The sequence below is a fragment of the Equus przewalskii genome, chromosome 13 (assembly GCF_037783145.1).
Source record: "Equus przewalskii isolate Varuska chromosome 13, EquPr2, whole genome shotgun sequence".
In the NCBI taxonomy this organism is placed as follows: Eukaryota; Metazoa; Chordata; class Mammalia; order Perissodactyla; family Equidae; genus Equus; species Equus przewalskii.
Window position 1 is genome coordinate 50,439,580 of NC_091843.1, and position 20,527 is coordinate 50,460,106.

Consider the following 20,527-nt stretch of genomic DNA (forward strand, 5'->3'; position numbering starts at 1 on the left):
CCTTTTAGTGGTGACTCTTGGAAGTTCACAGAGTCACTCCCACTTCTCCCACAGTCTATCTTCAGCTTTAGGTCTTGTCACATAATTCAGTGCACACTGGAGACATCTTTTACGGCCGGGCACTTAACCTGAAAGAAATCCGTGTCTTGCTCAAGGCCTAAGATGATGAGATAAGTGTAGGTTCTTATGTCTTCCTTCACCTGTATCCACACTTTACAGACTTGGCAGCTCTACACCAAGGTTTGTGCTCTGGGGTTGTTGCTAATGACTTGTTTCATTACGGATGGATTTTCCTCTCTGTTTTTCTTTATTTCTGTTGTTGACTGCCAGGTGTGGAGAAATGTACTTTTTCTCCCGCATTTTTAAGTAGAAGTCTTTATAAAAACTTTTGTAAAAATAAAGATGCTGATGATACAATAAAAGTGAAAAAGTACAGGGTACAAAATAATATATCCAGGATGACACATAACGATGACATCAAATACATCAAATGACATTTGGGGGTAACACACCCAAATGTCAAACCACTGTCTCAGAATTGGAGAGTGAGTTCACATTTTTCTACTGAAACTTCTTTGTATTTTCCAAGTTTTGTGTTTTCAGTGAGCAAGCATTACATTATATTCAGCAAACAATGTTTACAAAAACACATTCATGTGGCAGCATAGCCTGTTTAGGACTCTCTACTAAGCACAGACTTATATCTGTGCACTTACTCATTCAACATTTACCAAATGTCTGTTACGCGCCATGCACTCTGCTAGGTTTGGGGAACATGGCAGTGAACAAAGGGAAGTCTTGCCCACATCAGCTTACATTCAGGTGGAGGAGACAGACGGTAAATGAGCAAATAAACACATGATAGGTTACTTTGGGGGAAGTGCTACAACAGGGAAAATAACACAAGGTAAAAGTATGGAGAATGACAGAGGATTGAGTGGAGACACCAAATGTTTTGGGTCTGTATGGATCAAAGAAATTGGGGAAGGCAAAGAAGCTAACAAAGCAGACAGTCACAAGAGCCACCCCCAGCTTACTACTACAGGTGCTTATCATTCACTCGTTGTTCATTATTGGCTAGGCAGTCATTAAATCATCAAATAGTTTGTTGATTTCTGAGCAATTCTCCTGAAGGATATAATACTTTTGCCTTGAAATACATAGGGACTAATTATATCTTCGAAGCATCTGGAAAACAGCATATTTCAAGGGTTCTTCCTGTTAAGATGTTTGACTAAATAGCTAAAATAATGAAGGACTGCTTAATGAACACTCAAAACCAATGAACTTAAGACTTCTCACCAAACAGCAATTAAGTAGTTACCGTACTTTAATACACTGTGTGCATTAAGTGATTGCTCACCACTAACATTTGGTCACCTCACTAACTCTTCTCAGGAATTGTGTGGGAAAACCAAATACATTCAGGCTGCACCCTAACAACACAAAGTTCCTTGAAGTGGATTTTAGCATACAAAATTGCCATTTTTTAATATAAAACATGGCAAAATTTCTTCAGTTACAACACATCTATAGAACTTAAGGAAACACAGTTGAAAACAAGCTGGAGTACAGATGCAGTAACCGCTCCCTTTCCCACTCTGGCTAAGGACTGAGGTCGGACACGCCGCTCAGCCCACGCCTCACCAAGTGCTCACTCCATCCCATTGGGCTACAGTAGCGCATGCTTTTCTTTTTGCATTTAATCATTAAAACACCCCCTTAAAGAAGCTATCTCCATTTTAGAGGGTAAGTAATTTGCCCCAGATCCTATAGCCAGTAAATGGCTGAGCAAGAATTCAAAGCAGGCACTCTGATTCCAGGGTCCGCACTTTCAACCTCTATTCTCCACTGACGATCCCTAAGCTTATGATTACTCCACTCGAAGCTTCATTTTTGACTGAAAGAATCCTCAATTGTATAACATACTTCCATACCTGAGCAATTAATTTTGGACCTAATTTAATATTTATGTCTACATTTAATTGTAATATCTATTTTTAAAAGCCATCATATATTACTCATGATATGTCTGCTTTTAACACTTTCCTCTTAGGCTGTTGCCACACAGACTGCTTCTGCACCTGGATAGTTGTTACTGGAGTCCTAACAAACTTGTTGCACCAAAGTTATGAAAAATTGTAAGTTAAATAAAGTGAGGTCCACAGCAAATTCTAAGGAACACAAGCTGGGCCCTCTATTCTTCTATCCATCCATCCATCTAATTCAATATTTCTAGGAATTACTGTAATAAATTTTTCCACTTGAATCCTACTGCGTCTATCTTAGTATAAATTCTTTTAAATTCTCGTTTATTTTGCTAAAATATTGTCCTGATTGGACTCCCCGTAACAAAACTCTTGCTCAATCTTTATTTTTCTGCCAAATTCTCTTTCCAAAGCATAGCTTGATTTTGTTTTTCCCCTTTAAAGGAGATAATGTTTGTAAATAAATTAGTACCTTGCCTGGTCTATAATAAGTGCTTTGTAAACACTATTATTTTTGCTATAACTATGTGCCAGACATGACGCTAAGCTCTGGGAATATGGTAGACATGAATGAGACATGGTGCCTGGCACTGAGGAGCCTGCAGTCTCGTGGAGACAGAGAAAAGTAAACAGTCTATCACCATACAGTTGTGGAAACACCTCACCCCAACTTGGGTGGAGGCAGAGGTCAGAAGCAATGAGTTGACAGGATAAGAAGGCTGGGAACAGGAAGAGGAAAATTCTCAGGAGATTAACAGACTGGAAATTACAAGGAGCTTCAAGTCATTTAATAAGCCTGGAGAAGGGTAGGGGATTGGTCACAGGACTCAGGAGGCTGCACAGCTGGGCAGGAGCAAAATCAGAAGGGCTTGTATGTCATGCAAAGGATTTTAGATTTTATCGACAGGCAATGAGAACCTACTAAAAATTTACTAGCATCATCATTGATTCAATCCATTTTAGAAAGATCGACTGGGTAACTGTACAGGAACTGACCAGAAAGGGGTGGAGTTGGTTAAGAGGTTGCAGCAGTAGACAAAGGGAACAATAACGACAACCTGAATAAAGATACTAGAAATAGGGATGGAAAGGAGACTATAATGTTGAGAGTAATTGAATAAATAAGGCAATTTGTTTAGTATTTGGATGTTGGGAGATATTGGGAGGTTCAAGAGAAGGGAGTGTTATGGATAATTTCCTTGAAAATTGGGGCCCTTCACTAAACTAAGATACTCAGACAGAGCCAAGATTTTGAGAGCAAGGTGATGAATTTACTTTGGGGGCGTAGACTTTTTGAGAGCTGATGAAACATCAAAATGCAGATAACCAGAAGACAAAGAGGATCTCCAGCCCAGGGCTAGAGATAAAAATTTGGAAGTTACCAACACAGGGATAGCATAAGCCTTGAGAATGAATGACACAAGAATCTACGTAGGATTATTTATTAATATCACTCACTGAAAAAGGTATATGAGGTCCCAGTTTCCGCAGAGAGAAATGGATCAAGATTTGACTCTAGTCATCCATTTAATATTATCTCTTGCCACTCCATACCATATATCTTACTGTGAAGTCACATCAAAAGTCTGTCAGGCCCCTATGCTCTCCCCTAAATTTTCTGCCTGTTGAACACCCACTTAGCCTTTAACTCTAAATCAAACGTCACTTTTCCTGGGGACGCCCTGGATAATCTGACCACCCTCCTCCCAATTCCAGATGGAGTCATTGCTCCCTCCTTCTTCCTACTATAGCACTTGGTCCCTGCCTCTACTATTGATATACAATTTTTTCTCCTCCACTCCGTAGAAAGTTCATAGAGGGAAAAGACTGCATCCACACAGAAAAAGGTACCAAAGCATGTTTACAGAATGACTTCATAAAGTAATGTGTCCTCCACCTGCAAACACCATCAATTACTCCACTTTAAAGAACCCATAACTACTTCTGTTTGGCAAGCAGCCACAGAAAGTTCTTAGGTATAACGTGACATTTTCAGTATGACCTACTAAGGATTTTATTTTATTCCCAATTACTAGTACTCATGTCCACATAACTAATGTGAGAAAAACAGTGTAATCATTTATAATAATAATTACAATAAATATACTAGTCCCTGTCAGTGAAAATGCTACTGTATTTTGGAACGAAGCAATAGGAGGCTTCCCCAGGATCAACTGGGAGATCACTAAGGCACTTTGACATAATATCTCCTCCAGAAAGGACAATTCAAAGACAATAAGTAAGTAAATAGATAGTTGAGAAAGTCTGTATTTCTTAAGTGCCCAATACAGGAAAGGTATATTCTTCATAAAGACAGAAGACAGGAACTCTACCTGGGCTTAACTTTAAAGAAAATGCTACAGAATAAAAAGAGATGCAAATGTTCAAAAGACAATCATTCCTTCTAGAAGCATCAACTCTTCTGGCAATAGGATATTTGTTTGTGCCTACTCAGCTCCTTGAACAGAAGGGACAATCTACAAATCCATCTTTGGACTGACATAAAAAGGCCTTTCAAATTGCTATTCCTCCCTTGACTCTATATTGTAAAAAAGAGACATTTCTGAAATTCAGTTTCTTTCTAGCTTGTTAGAGAACACTTATACAATCTTTCCAAGAGATTGAAAGATACATCCACATGGTCTGAAATTTCAACAACTATGACAAATTTCGTATCATTTAGGAAGAAGTTGAAGATGTTTTTCTTTTTCAAACTGACCACTATTTCTTCAGGGAATTTGTGAGTTTTCACTCTTGACAAACAGTTTAATGAGCGTGTTATAAATTACAGATGAGATGGTTCTAAACACCACAGAGTTAAGAATGAGAACTCTAAGACAGAAGTCAGAAAAATGTGTACGTGCAGAAAAATCTACTATACAAGCATTCTATTCAGCTTTGATTATAAATAAACAGATCTACCCTCGAGAGCCTGCAAGAAATTGAGTCCTAAGGATCACCTGTCTTGAACTACCAAGAGGGTATAACTGTGAAAGTTCTTAGCCCCGGCCCCTACAGTAATTAAGTTGAAGATGCCGAGTCATCTATGATACAATGCAATTATCTTTTAATGGTCAGGAATAGGGTTTATTTACATCAGGCATACCCAATTATCCCAAGTAGGTTAAGTTTTAATTTACTAAATAGTTTGAAGTTGTAACTTTCTTTTCCAGAGGTGTTGTGACGATGTACCCTGTGCAAAGAAACAAGGTCAAAGATCTCAAATTCACTTTTTAGTTCTGCCGCAAGCACTGTGTGACCTCAGCCCTTGATCTCTGTTTCACTTTTTCCATTCTTAACATTTGCAAGATGCTAGTTGTTTTCTTCTCACCTTTTAAAATTTTTAAAACAATGCAACAACAATTAATATGGCAAACCCAATACTTTGTAAAAATAAAAAAACAAATGATGATGGTAACACAAGTTGAAAACTTACTATGAGCCAATCCTTGGCTTATTATATAGTCAAAGTATTAAATCCTACCTAAATCATGTCATTCTTACAACGACCTCTGAGACAGGTAATGACTTGTGTCAGATTCCCAACAAGAAACAGGTGGCACACTTAAATACAATTTGAGGGTAGTTTAATAAAGAGACCATTTGCAAAAGTGTGAGTAGGGTGTGCAGAAACTAGTAGGAGATGGTGCAGTACCCTGAGCTAGTAAGACTAAAGGGAAGCAGTTATCAGCATGAAGTGTCTGAAGGAGGGCAGAGTTATCAGAATTCAGGAAGCAGCCTAGGGAGATGGCTGCCTACCAGGAGCTGTTGCCTACAGTAGTGGGAGGTGACCTGGCATAGGAGGGGACCCAGGGAATAAATAGCTCAAACTCTCTCCCGCACCTGCTTGCTTATCTCCTGCTGATGCCTCTCACTGGCCAAACTCAACCAGAAGCCAGACAACCAGGAGCCTCCAAACATCTCAGCACACAGAATAGGTGGAGAAAGGAAGAGAGTAGATCCGACATCCATTATTCCCATTTTAACCCAAGCATCCCAAACTTACCTTGAATAAATGAGGCAATCAATAAATATTTGCTAGTGAAAGAAGAAATAATATCAAAATATCAGGAGGTTCAGTAAGCTGCCCTGAATCACATACATAGTAAGAGGCTGAGCCAGGCTTTGCTCTGAGGTTCAAGTCCATGCTCATAACCGCCTATCCACCATCTTTATCTCACACCCTTTATAAGTGTGCTGTTGGGTGTTTTGGGAGACAGTAAGAATGATAAGAAATAATGACCACGCTTATGAAATTGTGGGCTAGTTTTATCATCTCACCTTTCCATCTCATTATTGTCAGATCTCTAAATTCCCTTCTAGCTTCAAAAGTTCTATAAAAGCAGGTCTTAGACCTCTTAGAACTCCACCACCTATTCCAACTGAGCCGTGAAACCTTCCATCACATGGCATTTTGCCCACGTGTCTGACAGTATCCTGCCTCAGAGGGATGTTCTGAGTATAAATAACACAGGTAACATGATGATATCTTTTAAGAAGACAAGCCCTTAACTTCTATTTACTGCAATGGAGTAAGCCTTAGGTCTTATATTATTAATACATTTACTTGTAAGACATGTTGAAGGATTAATTTGTTCAGCCAACATATATTGATCATATAGTACATACCTGAATCTGTGCTAGGTACTTGCACAGATTGAGAAAACAATTCTTACCAAAATCAACAACTGGCTTCCTACAGGAACGAGTCCATAATTATCCAGTTAAAAGGATTTTAATTACCAAAAGAGACTGTAGGCACATATGCTGGAGTATAGTCATGATCTTGCCCCTCAGCAGCACCTTCTCTTTCTTCTTCTCAGTTGTTCTAAGCTAGGATATAGGATAAAAGCCTTATAATGAGCACAAGCCATCCCAACCCTGACGTCGTTCCTCGAGACAATCAAGTATTCTGCTATTTTTCCATCTCGTAGGAAGGGCCTCTGCTTTGAAATACCAGCCCTGTGTACAATGGCCTGCCTCAAATAGGAATTCGTCCCTGTAGGTTTTTTCTCAGTTCTGCTTTTGAGCTTGGGGAGACCACTCTTTCATGCCTGATCCTGACTGAAATAGCGTATAGAAATCTTTCGTCTTTTTCAGGGACAAGGCAAGTGAGCTGGCACAGCTACTCACTTTCATGCTGTGCAAGCATTAGCTTTGCATTTTTAAAAACTATTGTACAATGTGTCATGCAGTGAGGTTTGCCAAAAGGAGGGAAAGGGAAAAAAAAGAATAGCAGAGTTGATTTGATTTCCTACACGCAAGTTTTAATGATTTTGGAAAACCATCAACCTAGATCAAATTTCTATACTAATTTGACGGTTTCCCACTAATGGCAAGAATGCAAAACCATCGATCAGCCTCATGATAATTATATTTTAAAGAACAATCTATTTCCTGGATAATTCTAACAAACAGAAAAATTCATTTCATTAAAAACTCAAGTACTTGATGATGCTTATTTCATCCAAGAGCTCTAGGTAAAATCACTCTTTCAAACAGCCTGCAAATGTTTACTCAGGTGCACACACCTGTGCTTTCTGTTACTAACAAAAGCTCTGAGTGTGCAGGACTTCTGCTGTATGAAATGCATTTACATATGTTATGAAAGAGAAACAGAGAAGAAATGAGTAAGTCCGTTACTGGGAGAAGTCCACATCCCTCTTCTTACCAAATCAATTTGTAACTTGCGAAGAGCTCTGCTATTTCCTAGCAACATGAGTAAACATTGTGCTATATCCAGTGCCCAAGATTTGTAACCATGTTAATCTGTGAGTACTCAACTTAATTAAAGATTAGACTTTTAAATTGTATTCTTAGTGCACAACAGCACTGCTAAATTATGATGATCAGTGGCTAAGTGTGCTTATGTCTGCAGAACTCGAGGAATGAAAATGAATCATTTATTTCCATCTTGATATGACTGCTCTTCTCTGAGGCGCTATTCTAAGAGTTCACAGGCCTTGGAGTTCATTGGAATTCTATAGTTAAAACACAGCTTGGAGACCTCATTTATGAAAATTCCTTTAAACCTTTCACCACTTTGACAAAGCCAGTCCAAGTTCACCGAGCCAATTCAAAAGTAGCTCTCAGCCTTTTTATAGGTTTTCAATTACACCAACACAGCACACTAGAGCCGTCATGTTGGAAGAAGTATTTTACAGTTAACAGAGAGGCACGAGATCTTTTTTAAGAGATTCAAATGAAAGCGGCATTCCCTAAACTGCAGCCAACAGATGCGAAGCTTTGTCTGTCTTGAACCATCCTTGACTTATTAAAGAATAGAACTCCAAATTACTTAAACATGGCTAGTGTTTAGTTATCTACAATATGATAGATGCTACGATTTTTCTAACTTTTTAGAATTTACTCTGAAAAAATATTGGCAAGCTACCTAGCCCTCAAACCGTTCCAAATAGTTTTGTTGAAAAATTGTTCAAAATACTTTCTAGACTTCATTCATCCTCCCCCTACATAGTGTGTGACAGCAGGATTTACTTTTCCCTGTATGCACTCTGAGAAACAAAAACCCCAAGCAGGTCAATGAGCTTTCCAGGTTGAAACTGGTAATCAATGGTAAAACGGAGGTTAGGCCCAATTCCACTTCCCATTTCAATGCAGTCTTTAAGCAGGCCTGAGGTAATCATACTCTTTTCTGAGACAAGAATCCATTCTTAAAATGTTTATATGACTTAACAGATCAAAGACTATTTTCCTCCATTTCCAAACTTTGAATTTATTTGAATATGTGGCTAGTATGGTTTTATGGGAGTACTGATCTTTGAGACTTGGTTGCATGACTTATTACAAGGGATATTTATCATGGGGTAAAGTAGACAAGCAAGCACATGCACATTAGTTGGTTAGAAGCACTTGCAAAATTTAAATACTGTATGTGCAAAGGCAAATTTACTCAGGATACAAATCCCCCGTTCTCTCAGGGGGAGTGGGGATGACTCTAAAACCACTGGGAACGCAGAGAAAGCTCATCCTGATGACTCTAACAGCTCCCTGATGCAGGCTATTCCTTCCTTGAATGTTTAATGTTTGAGATGTCAGTTCGGCCTTTTTTGTCATCTTAGTAGGAGGCTTAGTTCAGTGGATGAATTTTCTTTTGGCGTTTGGTCTGTCCTGTTTTTTTTTCATCCTGTTAAATAGCCCATTACAATTTAACACACTAGACTGTAAATAAGTCCTCTAGCATTCAAAATTAGGAGAGGTGAAACCTAAAGCTATAAGACACACAGAGGCTCAGTACACTTCTAGGTTGGAAAGTCCCTTTCGACTGTAGAGGCCCCCTATCTATTCAGGCTGATGCAAATGTGGCTCTGTGGCACTGGACAGAGCTGGGATTGAAAGGCGGGAGTCAGGGCTGGTGAGCCGCGCCCCCACACACCAATCCCTTCAGCCCCGGGGGTTACAAATAACCTTCCCTCACTCATTAATGCATTCCCAAAGTCCTGAATGCCAATGATGGGGCCTACTAAACACTGCCCAAGACACCGGGGAAAGAAAGATGACAGACACGTTCCCTACCCTAGAGAGCCCAGGTTCGAGAGCACACACAACCGCGTACGACAGCTCCTGCAGGGGCAATAGCAGGGGAGCAAGCTAAGTGCTGAGGGACACAGAAGCCTGGTACTCCCAGGGCCTCCTCAGAGCCCAAGTCTGTGGTCCTCTACAGGAGCCACGAGCCACATGTGGCTGCTGAGCATTGTAAGTGTGGCCAGTCTGACTTAAGAAAATACACCCCAAATTCCAAAGAGTTTGAAAAAAAAAGAAAGCAAAGAATCTAGTTAATGGGTTTTTTGGTATTGATTACAAGGGGAAATGCTAATATTTTGGACATACTGGGTTAAGTAAAATATATTATTAAAATTAATTTCACCTGTTTCCATTGACTTCCCTTAATGTGCCTACTAGAAAATTTGAAATTACCTATGTGGCTTGCATTCACGGATCCTAGTATCTCTATCCACCATTTCTGGTCTGAGCAGTCGTAAGACAACTCTTGGGGAGAAAACCCTGGAGGGAGGCTGCCAGAGGGCAGGTGGGCAAGGGGGAGAAGTAACTGTGAAAGGAGAGGAGACAACACACAGGGGAGCCTATGACGGGCTATGAAAAGGGAACAGAAGCTGGCAACGTGTCTGCCTCCTGAAGAGTGCTTGCCTCCTGGATTCATTTGCAGCAAAGAGACCACAACATAAAGGCCAAAACAACAACAATAATTGCATCACGAATAAATGAGAAGCAGCCTGTGGTTTGCAGTGAGCCATGCTCTGCCGGGGACCAGACCAACTAGCTAGCCTGGTCTTCACCCCATCTGCGGCTGGTCTTTTGGTGACTCTGTCTTCTCATCTGCAAAGGGGGGACTGAGATGAACTGTTCTGTCTGTGTGTCCCCCTTACTCTGTCAAGTCAGTCTCTGGAAACTTGAAGCGCTCTAAACACCCCGAGGGAGGGAGGGAAGGGCTAAGGAAGTAGACACATTTGTGACCAGAGTTTTGAAGCTGTAAAGAAAGGAAATGTGCACAGGATGAATCTTTCATACTCCCTTTTTCATAAAACTTAACGCGCTTTATTTAAATTATTTGCTAGCCTCCTTCCTGGCTATATATAGGCTAGATGGAAGTGCCATGAGCCCAGGAACCACATCTGTGTGCTCACTACTGTGACCACAGCTCCAAGGATGGAGCTTGGCATACAGCGAGTCCAAAATAAATGTCTGTGGATGGGTCCAAATGGAGAATCTGCAGTTATTTTTGTTGTTGAGTATCTGTTGAGTTCAGGTCTCCAGGTGTATAAACCGCACTCAGGAATGAGCTAGGAACTCACCTAGAGATGGTCAAGCAGTAGTGCTGTATCGCTCTAATGATGTTTTCTGCTCCGCATGTGAGAGTCGTGACAGTTAAGGAGGACAGGGAGCGGAGACCCCCCAGCCCTCACTGCTCCCGCACTGGAAACATTCCAGGATGCTCTGGCGGCAGAAGCAGCCACTTCACCGCTTTCAACAGGGAAGTTGAAGGCTGAGGGAGGTCAGGACTAATAAAGGCTGGAAATGTCACTGGCACAGGTCTCATGCTTAGTTTGGTAAGATGAACGAGCGTGGAGGGAGCGTGAAGTAGCAGTGACACAGATCCGGGTTCTGTGTTTAATTCCACTCTCACCACTTAGCAGCTGGGAGACTGAGTAAATGCCTTCTCTGAACCTCCTTCTCTACAGCTTAAAACATGGCTCATAGTGTATGTTTTAGAAGGTCGGTTAGCTATAATGTACTTTTCAAAAAGGACTAGCACATAGTAAATAACCAATAAGTGGTTACATGTGATACATAGTAAACACTCAACAACGGCTATTATCTTTGTTCTGGATTACGGCTTTTAAACAAGGATTTTAACCTGGAGTCCATGGAGCCCCAGGAAATCCACAGATGGGCTTTCACAGATCCTGGAAATCCGTGAACTCAAATACAAAGCGGTTTGTGTGTGTGCACATCTTTTTCCTCTAAGGAAAGAATCCATAGCTTTCATCGGATCTCAAAAGGCTCTCAGGCTGAAAACAGGTTAAGAGACATTGAGCTTCTATGGCTTCCAAAGTGTTTAGCTCATTTTATGTACCTATGGAATAACTTTCTGAGGGATCCTCAGAACCAAGTCTTTTCTACACCTGTTCAAGAGGCCTACATTTTATGCACTACAGTATAACCTCTGGACGAGACCTAGATTATCTGGCAACATCACAATCACGGAACAGGACTGGAATTTCTAAGGTAGAAATTCATCTTAATGTCAGCTATAGTAGTAGAGTCCTTATCTCTTTAAATATATCTTTTTCCATAATCTTTTTGACATAATTGATGGCCAAGGGAGACAGCTGGAATGTTTTATTCTTAGGAGGTAGTCACTTCATTTTAGAACAACGACAGAAAAATTCTAATAGATGAATCGGAAGAGCCCGGTCGAAGGCTGATTCTATTCCTCAACAATGCAGGGGAGCGTCTGGCAGCCCAGCCATCTCCAGGAAGAGGGAGCTTAGTAGCAAGCAAGCCCCTTCAACTCTTTAGATAAATCTTAGTTTCCTCATGTAGAGAAAAAGGATGATAATTATAACATCTCCTTCCTGGGGCTGCTGGAAGAATTAAATAAGGAAATAATTGTAAGGCATCTGGTAAGCACCCAATAAAGAGTCAGTGCCTCATAAATATTAACTATTACATATCCTCTTTATGGTAGGAAGAAAAATCATTCCTCATCTGATCTCTCAAGGCTAGATTCTAGCCTTGAGATTGGTTTTGGGCCACTGATGTTTTCCAGCCTCTTTCTTCGGTAGCTGTTAGTGACCAAGCAGGAAAGAAGAAACACCAACCACGGGGAAAACTGTTGAAAAAGTGTCTGCGCAGTAACTTCACAGAGAACTTGTCTTCATGTCCAACATTCTGAGATGCAAATGCGAGAATCAAGTTAGAGGAAACAGAATAAACCTAAAAACATCACCTTAAAAACCTGAAGATGAATGATTCAGTACACATTTTTCGCTCATTCATTTAAAAATTGGTGAGCATATAAGATGTGAGGGGCACTGTACCGAGCACAGGGATACACAGCTGAGAAAGCACCGTGCAGCTCTCAGGACACGCAGGGCAGCGAGAGAGAGGGATAAGTACACCCAACACTGCACCGCCAGGCAAAGTCTGACGCAGGGCTTGGGTAGGAGGGGGTGTGCAGCCAAGGCTTCTTGAAAGAGCAACACTTGGGTTGAGTATAGAAGATGTTGACTAAGACATCTAGATATGTTCACTAAGACAAGAAAGGATAAACAATATTCCACAGATTCAACAGCACATGTAAAAGCATGCAAATAAGAGAGCAAATGGAGCATTTGGGGACCTTAATGTTATATAGGTCAGCACAGCATGAGGATAACATGGGCAGCTAGAAGAAGCCTTTACTGAACACCTTCCCTCCTTGCCATCTGCTGCATCCAGAGAAGGAGGCAGAGCACACATCGTGGGGAACCTCAGAATTTATGGTCAAGAGCTTAGACTTTTCCCCCAGGGCTATGAGGTTTTGAATGGTTCTTTTTTTTTTAATTGAGATATAACTGACATACAACAATATATCAATTTCAGGTGTACAGTACAATGATTTGATATTTGTATATATCGTGAAATATTTGTACATATTGTGAAACGACCAGAACAGTAAGTCTAGTTAATATCCACCACCACACGTAGTTACAATTTTTTTTCTTGTGACAGAGAACTTTTAAGGTCTGCTTGCTTAGCAACTTCCAATATGCAATATAGTATTACTAACTACAGTCGCTGTGCTGTACATCACATCCCCAGGATGTGTTTAGTTTACAACTGGAAGTTTGTACCTTTTGACCACGGACTCAATTTTCTCTCTTTGCTCTTAAGAAGAACACTGAGGGAGTGCAAGGAGGATGGCCTGGAAGCAGGGAGACCTGGAGATGACATCTAAGAGGTGACTTGTGAAGAGTGAACCAGGGAGGGAGGGTCTAAACCAAAAGAGGCAAAGAGTAAGACTGAGACATGGAGCAAGAGGCCCTGGTGATTGATTAGGTAGAGTAGGAAAGGCAGAAGGTCAGCTCAGGATCATCCCCAGGTTTACGGCTCGGTGGCTTAGTAAGAGGATGATGGGTCCTCCAGGGAAAACAGATGGAATAGTTTCTGCTGTTCCTGCTTGAACAGCATCCACTTTCTCTTCTTTTCAACATTTTCTTTTTAAAAACCACCCTTCCCGTGCTCTCAAGTCATTGGGTTTAGGAGGGTTTTGCTGACCACCCTCCTCCACTTCCCCTACCCCCAGCCACTCCTCACAGACCACATTCCCAAAGGCTCCAGGACTGGGCACATTACCAAGGCCCAGCCAAGTGGCATGTTCCAAATCTCTGGCCATAAGAACTGGTTCAGGCATGGGCATATGATCAAAGTGGTCTAATTAGATTTAATTCTGAATTATCCTCTTTTCCTGCAGGAGTTAAGCCTGAAGCTGCTGATGACCATTTTACCACCAGGAAGAAGAGAGGAAATCAGAATTGGATCCTTCCTGAACTTTTCCAATACAGGAGCAGGATATGCCCCTTCCTACCTGAGCAAGTATAAACTGGTTTTCTGTGACTTGCTGCCAAGAGTCCTGACAAATATAAAAAGTAAAGACAATTGTGTTTCAAAAAAGAAAAAAAAGTCTATTTTTGTGAGTGGTAGATTATAAAAACCTATATTACTGTGACAATAGTACCTTAAAACATTTAAATCTACAAAAGGCATTTAGGGACTTTATAACAAATTCTACTGTGAATAATGAAAAGCAAGGCCAGACTGCTTTAGAAAAATGTTACTGCACCAGATAATGGCACATTCAGTCATTAAGTTAACATTTATTGAATATCTTCAGGGTTCTTAGACTTGTGCAATAGAAACTATAAAAAAGTATAGGCTTAGACTCAAGCTGGTCCATCCAAGGCCCTTCCATAAAGAGCAGCTGTGTATGCTGTTCAGACTAATTGTGTGACGTGAGAGAGGCCAGATGTTTTTGTCAGGCCCAACAGCTGCACTGGATGGTAAGGACACCACCTGAATTTCAGACTGGCCATCTATAAAACAAAGCTGATGAAGCAGCACCTCAACTGAGCCCTTCAGTAAAGACAGAACAGAACCTATTTTGGATTCCTCTCCCTTCTAATAAAACATCTACTGACATTTATGGAGGAGCCTGGATGATGCATTGTGCTGGGCCCTCTTTTCTTTCTAATTCTCCCTCCATGAGAAAACCCCACCACAAGCATGGGTTTAACTGTTATTAACGCACCTACATCTCTATGTAAATTGTCACCTCCTGTCCTGTCTGCCTCCCAGTGGCTAGGCACAAATAAATCTTCAAGTGTCCCTCTCTCGTGGGCATCTGTTGGTTTTGCCACCTCCTGTCCACTGCCACTTCTGATAGCAGTGCTCCCACGTCCTTTGAGGAAGCACCTACCTACTGCCCATTGTGTGCTGTCTTAGTGGAGCTGTCAATCAACGCCTCTGGCTCAGCAGTGTGCATGCCACTCAAACCGGGCCAAAGATGTTCTCCTTCCTGGTACGCTAAGTCCAAGGGCAGAGCACTCCAAGGGCAGACGTCCAGCTGTGCCTCAGGAAAAAGAACATCAGCTCCTACTTCCCAATGTCCCCAGAGTAATTGGGTTTCCACCCTGAGAGTGGTTCTTCTGACTTCCCTTTGATGCTTAGGATATTCTCCACACTGTTGTTTTCTATTGCTTTACAACTAGAGAAGCTTAACTATATACAATCCTCTGCGATTTAAACACTAAGCGCTAGCTAACATTCACAGCATACTCTGCAGTTTATAAAGTACTTTCACGTTCAATTTATCTCTTTTAATCAACCTTTCTGGAACTGAATTTTTCTCCTCCCCCCAATAAATCACATATTGATTTCTCTATTTCTCACAACAGCACAATCATTCTTTCAGTCACTTAAGCTCTTTTAAATTTCAGAATGATTTTGACTCTCGGCTTTCAGTAACCCCCTATAATCAGTCACCTAATCCTAAATATGGGATCCTCCAGATCGATCCTTTCCTTTCCATTCTTTGTGCCTACACCCTTGCCAGAGCCTTGCTCATCTCCCAACAATGGTCTGCTGACTCTGCCACAAGCCTACTGTCTCCAAAACATCTTGACGCCACAGGCAAAGGACATGGCTAAGATTTTATTATCATTATGTCACTCCTGTCCTACCTGTGATTTACAGAACAAAGATTACAGGACAATAATTTACAAGGCAATTCTCTAACCTCAATTCTGGGCTGTCTACAAGCAGGCTCCACCTATCTCTCCTTACAGTACGCTATTCCTCAGCAGAAAACATTTGCTAGAATAAGTGTTCTCAAACATGTAGTAGGCTGCAAAAAAAGTGGCTATAATTTTTTGCAGCTCCTTCTCATCATAAGTGGAGTCTTTCGACACTCCTTAAATCTGTGGTGGCCTCGTGATTTGATTTGGCCAATGGGAGAGCAACAAGTAAAATAAAAGCAGAGGCTTAAAAATCGACTTTGAACTGGGGTTTGCTCTTTTGCTGCTCTTGGAACACTGCTTGATTGCCATGTAAAGAAGCCCTGGCTAGTCGGCTGGAGAATGGGAGGCACATGTCCCAGTCACCTGAGAACCTGGCCAACAGCCCAACAGCTGCCAGGCATAAGGGAGGCCATCCTAGATCATCCTGCCACCAGCTGACTGAAGATGCTTGAGGGAACCCAACCGGGACCAGCAGAAGAACCACTTAGCTGAACCCAGCCTGCGCTGCTGACCACAGAATCAGGAGCTATAGTGGTTGTTTTAAACAACTAACTACATTTAGGGGTGATTTGTTATGCAATAACAGATGACTGATAAAATATCTAAGCTGATTTGGTCACTTTCCCCTAAGAATTCCTTTTCAATTACTATTTAGTGTCTTGGACACTCAATCATAAATATCTTCTGTCAGGTTTTGTACCATTCTACTTTTTCATATGTCCTATTTCCCCCCTTGTAATCTCCTGGTGAAGAGATTGTGCATTATATATTTTTATATCCCACATATGTACAAAGTGAATACACAATGACTATGTAGGAATCAATCAGTATTTTTCCAGGGCCCAGCCATCAGGCATATCAATTAACACTGGCATCAGGCCTGTCATTTCAACACCATATATTGATCATTTTATTTTAGAAGCCTAATAAAAGAGCTGGTGAGATGCAAACCATAGAATATAAAATCATTATCTAACCTATATAAAGTGCAAAATCATGCATAGTATATGTCATATTAGTAACCACTTTATTGATTCATTTTCAGAAAATTACTTCTTGTAAGTTAATATGCATATCAGTCAAAGGGGCACAAGGAAAGAAGTACATAAGCATAAAAGTTTTCACAGAAGCAATGGTTTGATTTTCACCAGGATATTATTTTTCTCCCAAGACACATATTTCTCCTATGTGGCTTGCAACCCTAATCTGACAGACTGCCAAAAACAAGGCATCTATTCTAAAAGTGTCACTGATTCTCTTGTTGCTATTCAATTAGATTTTGCATTTAAAAGAGAAATTCCCTTGTGTTTCTATAATGATGCACCTGCTCCTTGGGAGATTTCCTCTTTTGACAAGAAATGCCTTAAATCTGGCAAGAAAAAGGGCTCCAGGCTTTCTCTGATAATATCAAAGATCGTTTGTTTGTATTAGATGTTTGTGTGGGTTTCCTCTCTCAAGAGCAATAAAGTACTGTTACAATTCCTTCCAAAACAACAGTGCACACAAAGTTTCTTGGCCTCTGTTCTGCATTTCCACTGTACACCTGCACCAGAACAACTGCTTGGAATCAGCAAAGCTGTGACATAGTAGAGAAATTTACTTGCTTTAGTCACTTCCTTTTGGACATCAACACATGGTAAATGTCAAATCAAGAAATGCAGCAGCATTTAAAAACTACTACCTTGTAATCTTTACTCAAGAAATGCTCGCTATGGAGAGAATGAAGTTTAATTAAAATTTTATCCCTTATTTTCCTATTTTCTTCCTAACTGAGATGTCCAAAGATCCTTAAGAGGGGCACCATCTTTTCTTTCCGTTTCTAGACCTGGGAATGCCTACATAATTGGTTATGAATAATCTTCAGTGAATATTGCCTTCCGGAGAGACTTCTGTGATTGGTACCAAAACACCTTTTTCATAGTTTTAAGGACACCTTAAAGGTGTCTCCCTCGAACCATGCCGAATGCAATTGAACATTGAGATACATCAGAAATACCCAACAGACATTCTCTCCCAGATGTGAACACATGAGCATACCGCTTTCCTACACCTTGTTCTCTTGGCCTTTCAAAATTTCAATATGTACAAATGAAATACAGATTTCAACCCATTCCCAACTGGGATGTCTGCTCTATAATAAGAGAAATAGGTTTCTGCCTTCCTGCAGAATCAGCAAGGAAAGTGATGCTTGAAAATTACGTGTTTAGAGTGACACCTTGGAGAACTGACATCCTCTGCACACATGTAATCCTCATAAACCTCCCCAGACAGCCCTTATTTCATTTTGCAAACTGCACCCTGGCCCGGCTCCACCGCACGTGGTGTGCGGTGAGACTGTCCTGCAGCGGTGCTCCCTTCCTCCCGGCTCTTTGATGGGCGCTTGTCAGTAACAGCCAAGAGCAGTGGGGCCCAGCCACCAGCAAGTGAAAAACGGGCACCGACAGTAAGCTTCCTTAATTAACTTTCCCAAGGAAAGCAACGTTCCCACAGGAAAAAACAACACGTTTCCCCCCTCCTAGCGGTCCATTGAAAAGGAGCAACAATGCTGTTGCCTTTTTGTTTCCTAAAGACTTTCCTCGCTGCAAGCAGTAGCGTGTTCCTCAAAGAATGCTAGTATTTCCTGTGGAAACTGTATGGCTGCCAGTAATGGCTCATAATTTTCCCTCTTTTCGCAAAAATGAAATAAACAAAACGTGGCATTTGACAATAGCCAAAATACCAGTTCACCTCACTTACCACCTGCAGATGAAAGTCATCACCGCGAGAGAGGGCCAAGAGAGAAATATTCCCGGCTAAAACTGACGCCCATGAGCCCGGGATGCAGGACAGCGCCGGAGGGCGGCGGTGGGAGCCCGGGCTGGACCTGGCAGCCTGGGAGCCGTGGTGCCAAGGAGAGAGGAGCTCCTCTCGGGCGGCAGCAACGCCAGGCGTCCCCCTCTTGCGTTTAGTATTATTGTTGTTGGTACTGTTGCTATTACTATTACTTCGCCCCTCGTTATCTCAGCTCTTGGGAGCTGCGGCACTGCCCATCCCTGCCTCTGATACGACCCGAGGTGGCAGCATGAATAATAACCACAAGAAATGGGCAAATGAAAAGAACAATCCTTTGGAAACCCAGGCGGGGGCTGTTTCCCCCTTTCCGCGAGTGAAGCAGCCGCTTGGCAGCCGCCACCGCCGTTACTATAGAGACCTCCCCCGAAACCCTTTCTGCAGAGGCGCCGCCGCTGGCCCCGCAGCCCGGACTCGCGGCACAAAGGGGGCCCGGGAATCGGGGGGAGCAGGGACGACACCCGCCGGGGTCGCCCGGTGCAAACTTGGGAAAGCTCAGCCGCCCGCGCCGCCGCCCCCCGCCTCCCTGCGGCGCCCGCCCTGGATCGGGACTCACCGGGGGCGCCCGGCGCGCCGGCGGCTCCGGAGCGCGGACCGACGGACGGACGGACGGACGGACGGACGGCGGCGGCGGCGGGAGCAGGCACAGCCGCAGCAGGAGCGGGCGGGCGGCGGAGGCGCTGCCGCGGCCCCGCTACGTCACAATGCGGCCGGGCCGCTGGCGCCGCTCCCCAGGCCCCCCAACGGGCGCGCGCGGACGGGCAGGCGAGGGGGGGAGCCCCGGGGCGGCCGGGCCCGGAGCCGGCGCCGAGGGACGCGGAGCGCGGCAAGGGCGCACCGCCGGGGACGGGGGCGCGGCCGCCACTGCCGGGGCTGCCGGAGCCGCCGCGCCCTCCGCGGCCGTGTGCCCGGCGCCGCCCCCGGCCCGCGAGCCCCCCTCGGCCTGACTGACAGCGACCCTCCCCGCCGTCCCCGCGGCGCCCCAGCCCGGCCCGCGACCCGCTCCTGTCCACGCGCGGACCTGCTCTGTCTTCTTCCCTACCTTTCGCTCTCTTACCTCTGCTGCCTTCGCTTCTCGGCAGCTGGGCTTCTCCTCCCCTCCCTCCTACTTTTTGCCCCCGCTTCCTTCGCTCTCCCCCGCCCCCGTGCCCCCGCCGCGCGGCCTCGCCCCCTGGAGATGAAATCGCCCCTCACAGGGTTCCAGGCGTCAACCTCTGCCACCTCATTGGTCCCCAAACCATTCCAGGGTTCCAGCCTAAACCGGGAAAAGAGACTCGGGAAGGGGGAAAACGGAACGTGGGCACGGTCCTGGGAAACCGTTGGGCTTCAGAAGCCTTTGGCCGAGCGTTTGGCGTTGGCACGGAGTCTTCAGCCCCCAACCCTCCCCCTGCCCCAGGCTCGCCCACCCTCGGGGACGTCGCCAAGGAGCCCGGAATGTTGTGTGCTCTAGTGTAGGTGGTAGATGGAGGAGACTTTGGTCTGAAATAAAGGCTTTTTAATTCAACAACGTTTAATACCCTACGGCCCTACAGTAATATTAACTTTACTTTTAGCGTCTCTTTCTTAATGGGGGCGGGAGGCGGCAGCGGCTGGATGAGGCGTCAGCAAGCCAGCAGGAATGACTGCCACTTTCCTTATTTCCGACACGAAATCAGGGAGAGTGGAAGCATTTATGGTAACATTGGCTCACGACCATCTCGCTTTTGCCCTTTGGAAAGCTTTAAATGGTTTTTAAGAAATCTCTCTCCCAGGAGAGATGACTCTGAAAAGTTCACTCAGCAAAGCCGTTGAGGGCCACACTCTTGCTCCAGGGTGTGACTGCTTGCCTGATGCTGCCCCAGAGAAAGTGTGAGAAAGCGAGTTCTGGTCCGTCTGTTTATGGGCATCCTC

General features: G+C 43.3%; 1 protein-coding gene across 15 annotated transcripts in view; it reads right to left on the reverse strand.

Moving 5' to 3' along the window:
- Positions 1–19,972, reverse strand: part of SNCAIP (synuclein alpha interacting protein) — a 138,396-nt gene extending 118,424 nt beyond the window's left edge. For 5 of the 15 annotated variants that reach the window (XM_008530637.2, XM_008530612.2, XM_070569445.1 and 2 more), the window contains exon 1: positions 19,194–19,332. The gene's annotated coding sequence lies outside the window, so the exon portion shown is untranslated. Of the gene's footprint in view, positions 1–18,544; positions 18,676–19,193; positions 19,333–19,694 lie in introns of those variants that run through there. The other 10 variants (XM_070569451.1, XM_070569446.1, XM_070569443.1 and 7 more) reach the window with 6 other exon arrangements.
- Between the last annotated feature and the right edge of the window lie 555 nt (positions 19,973–20,527).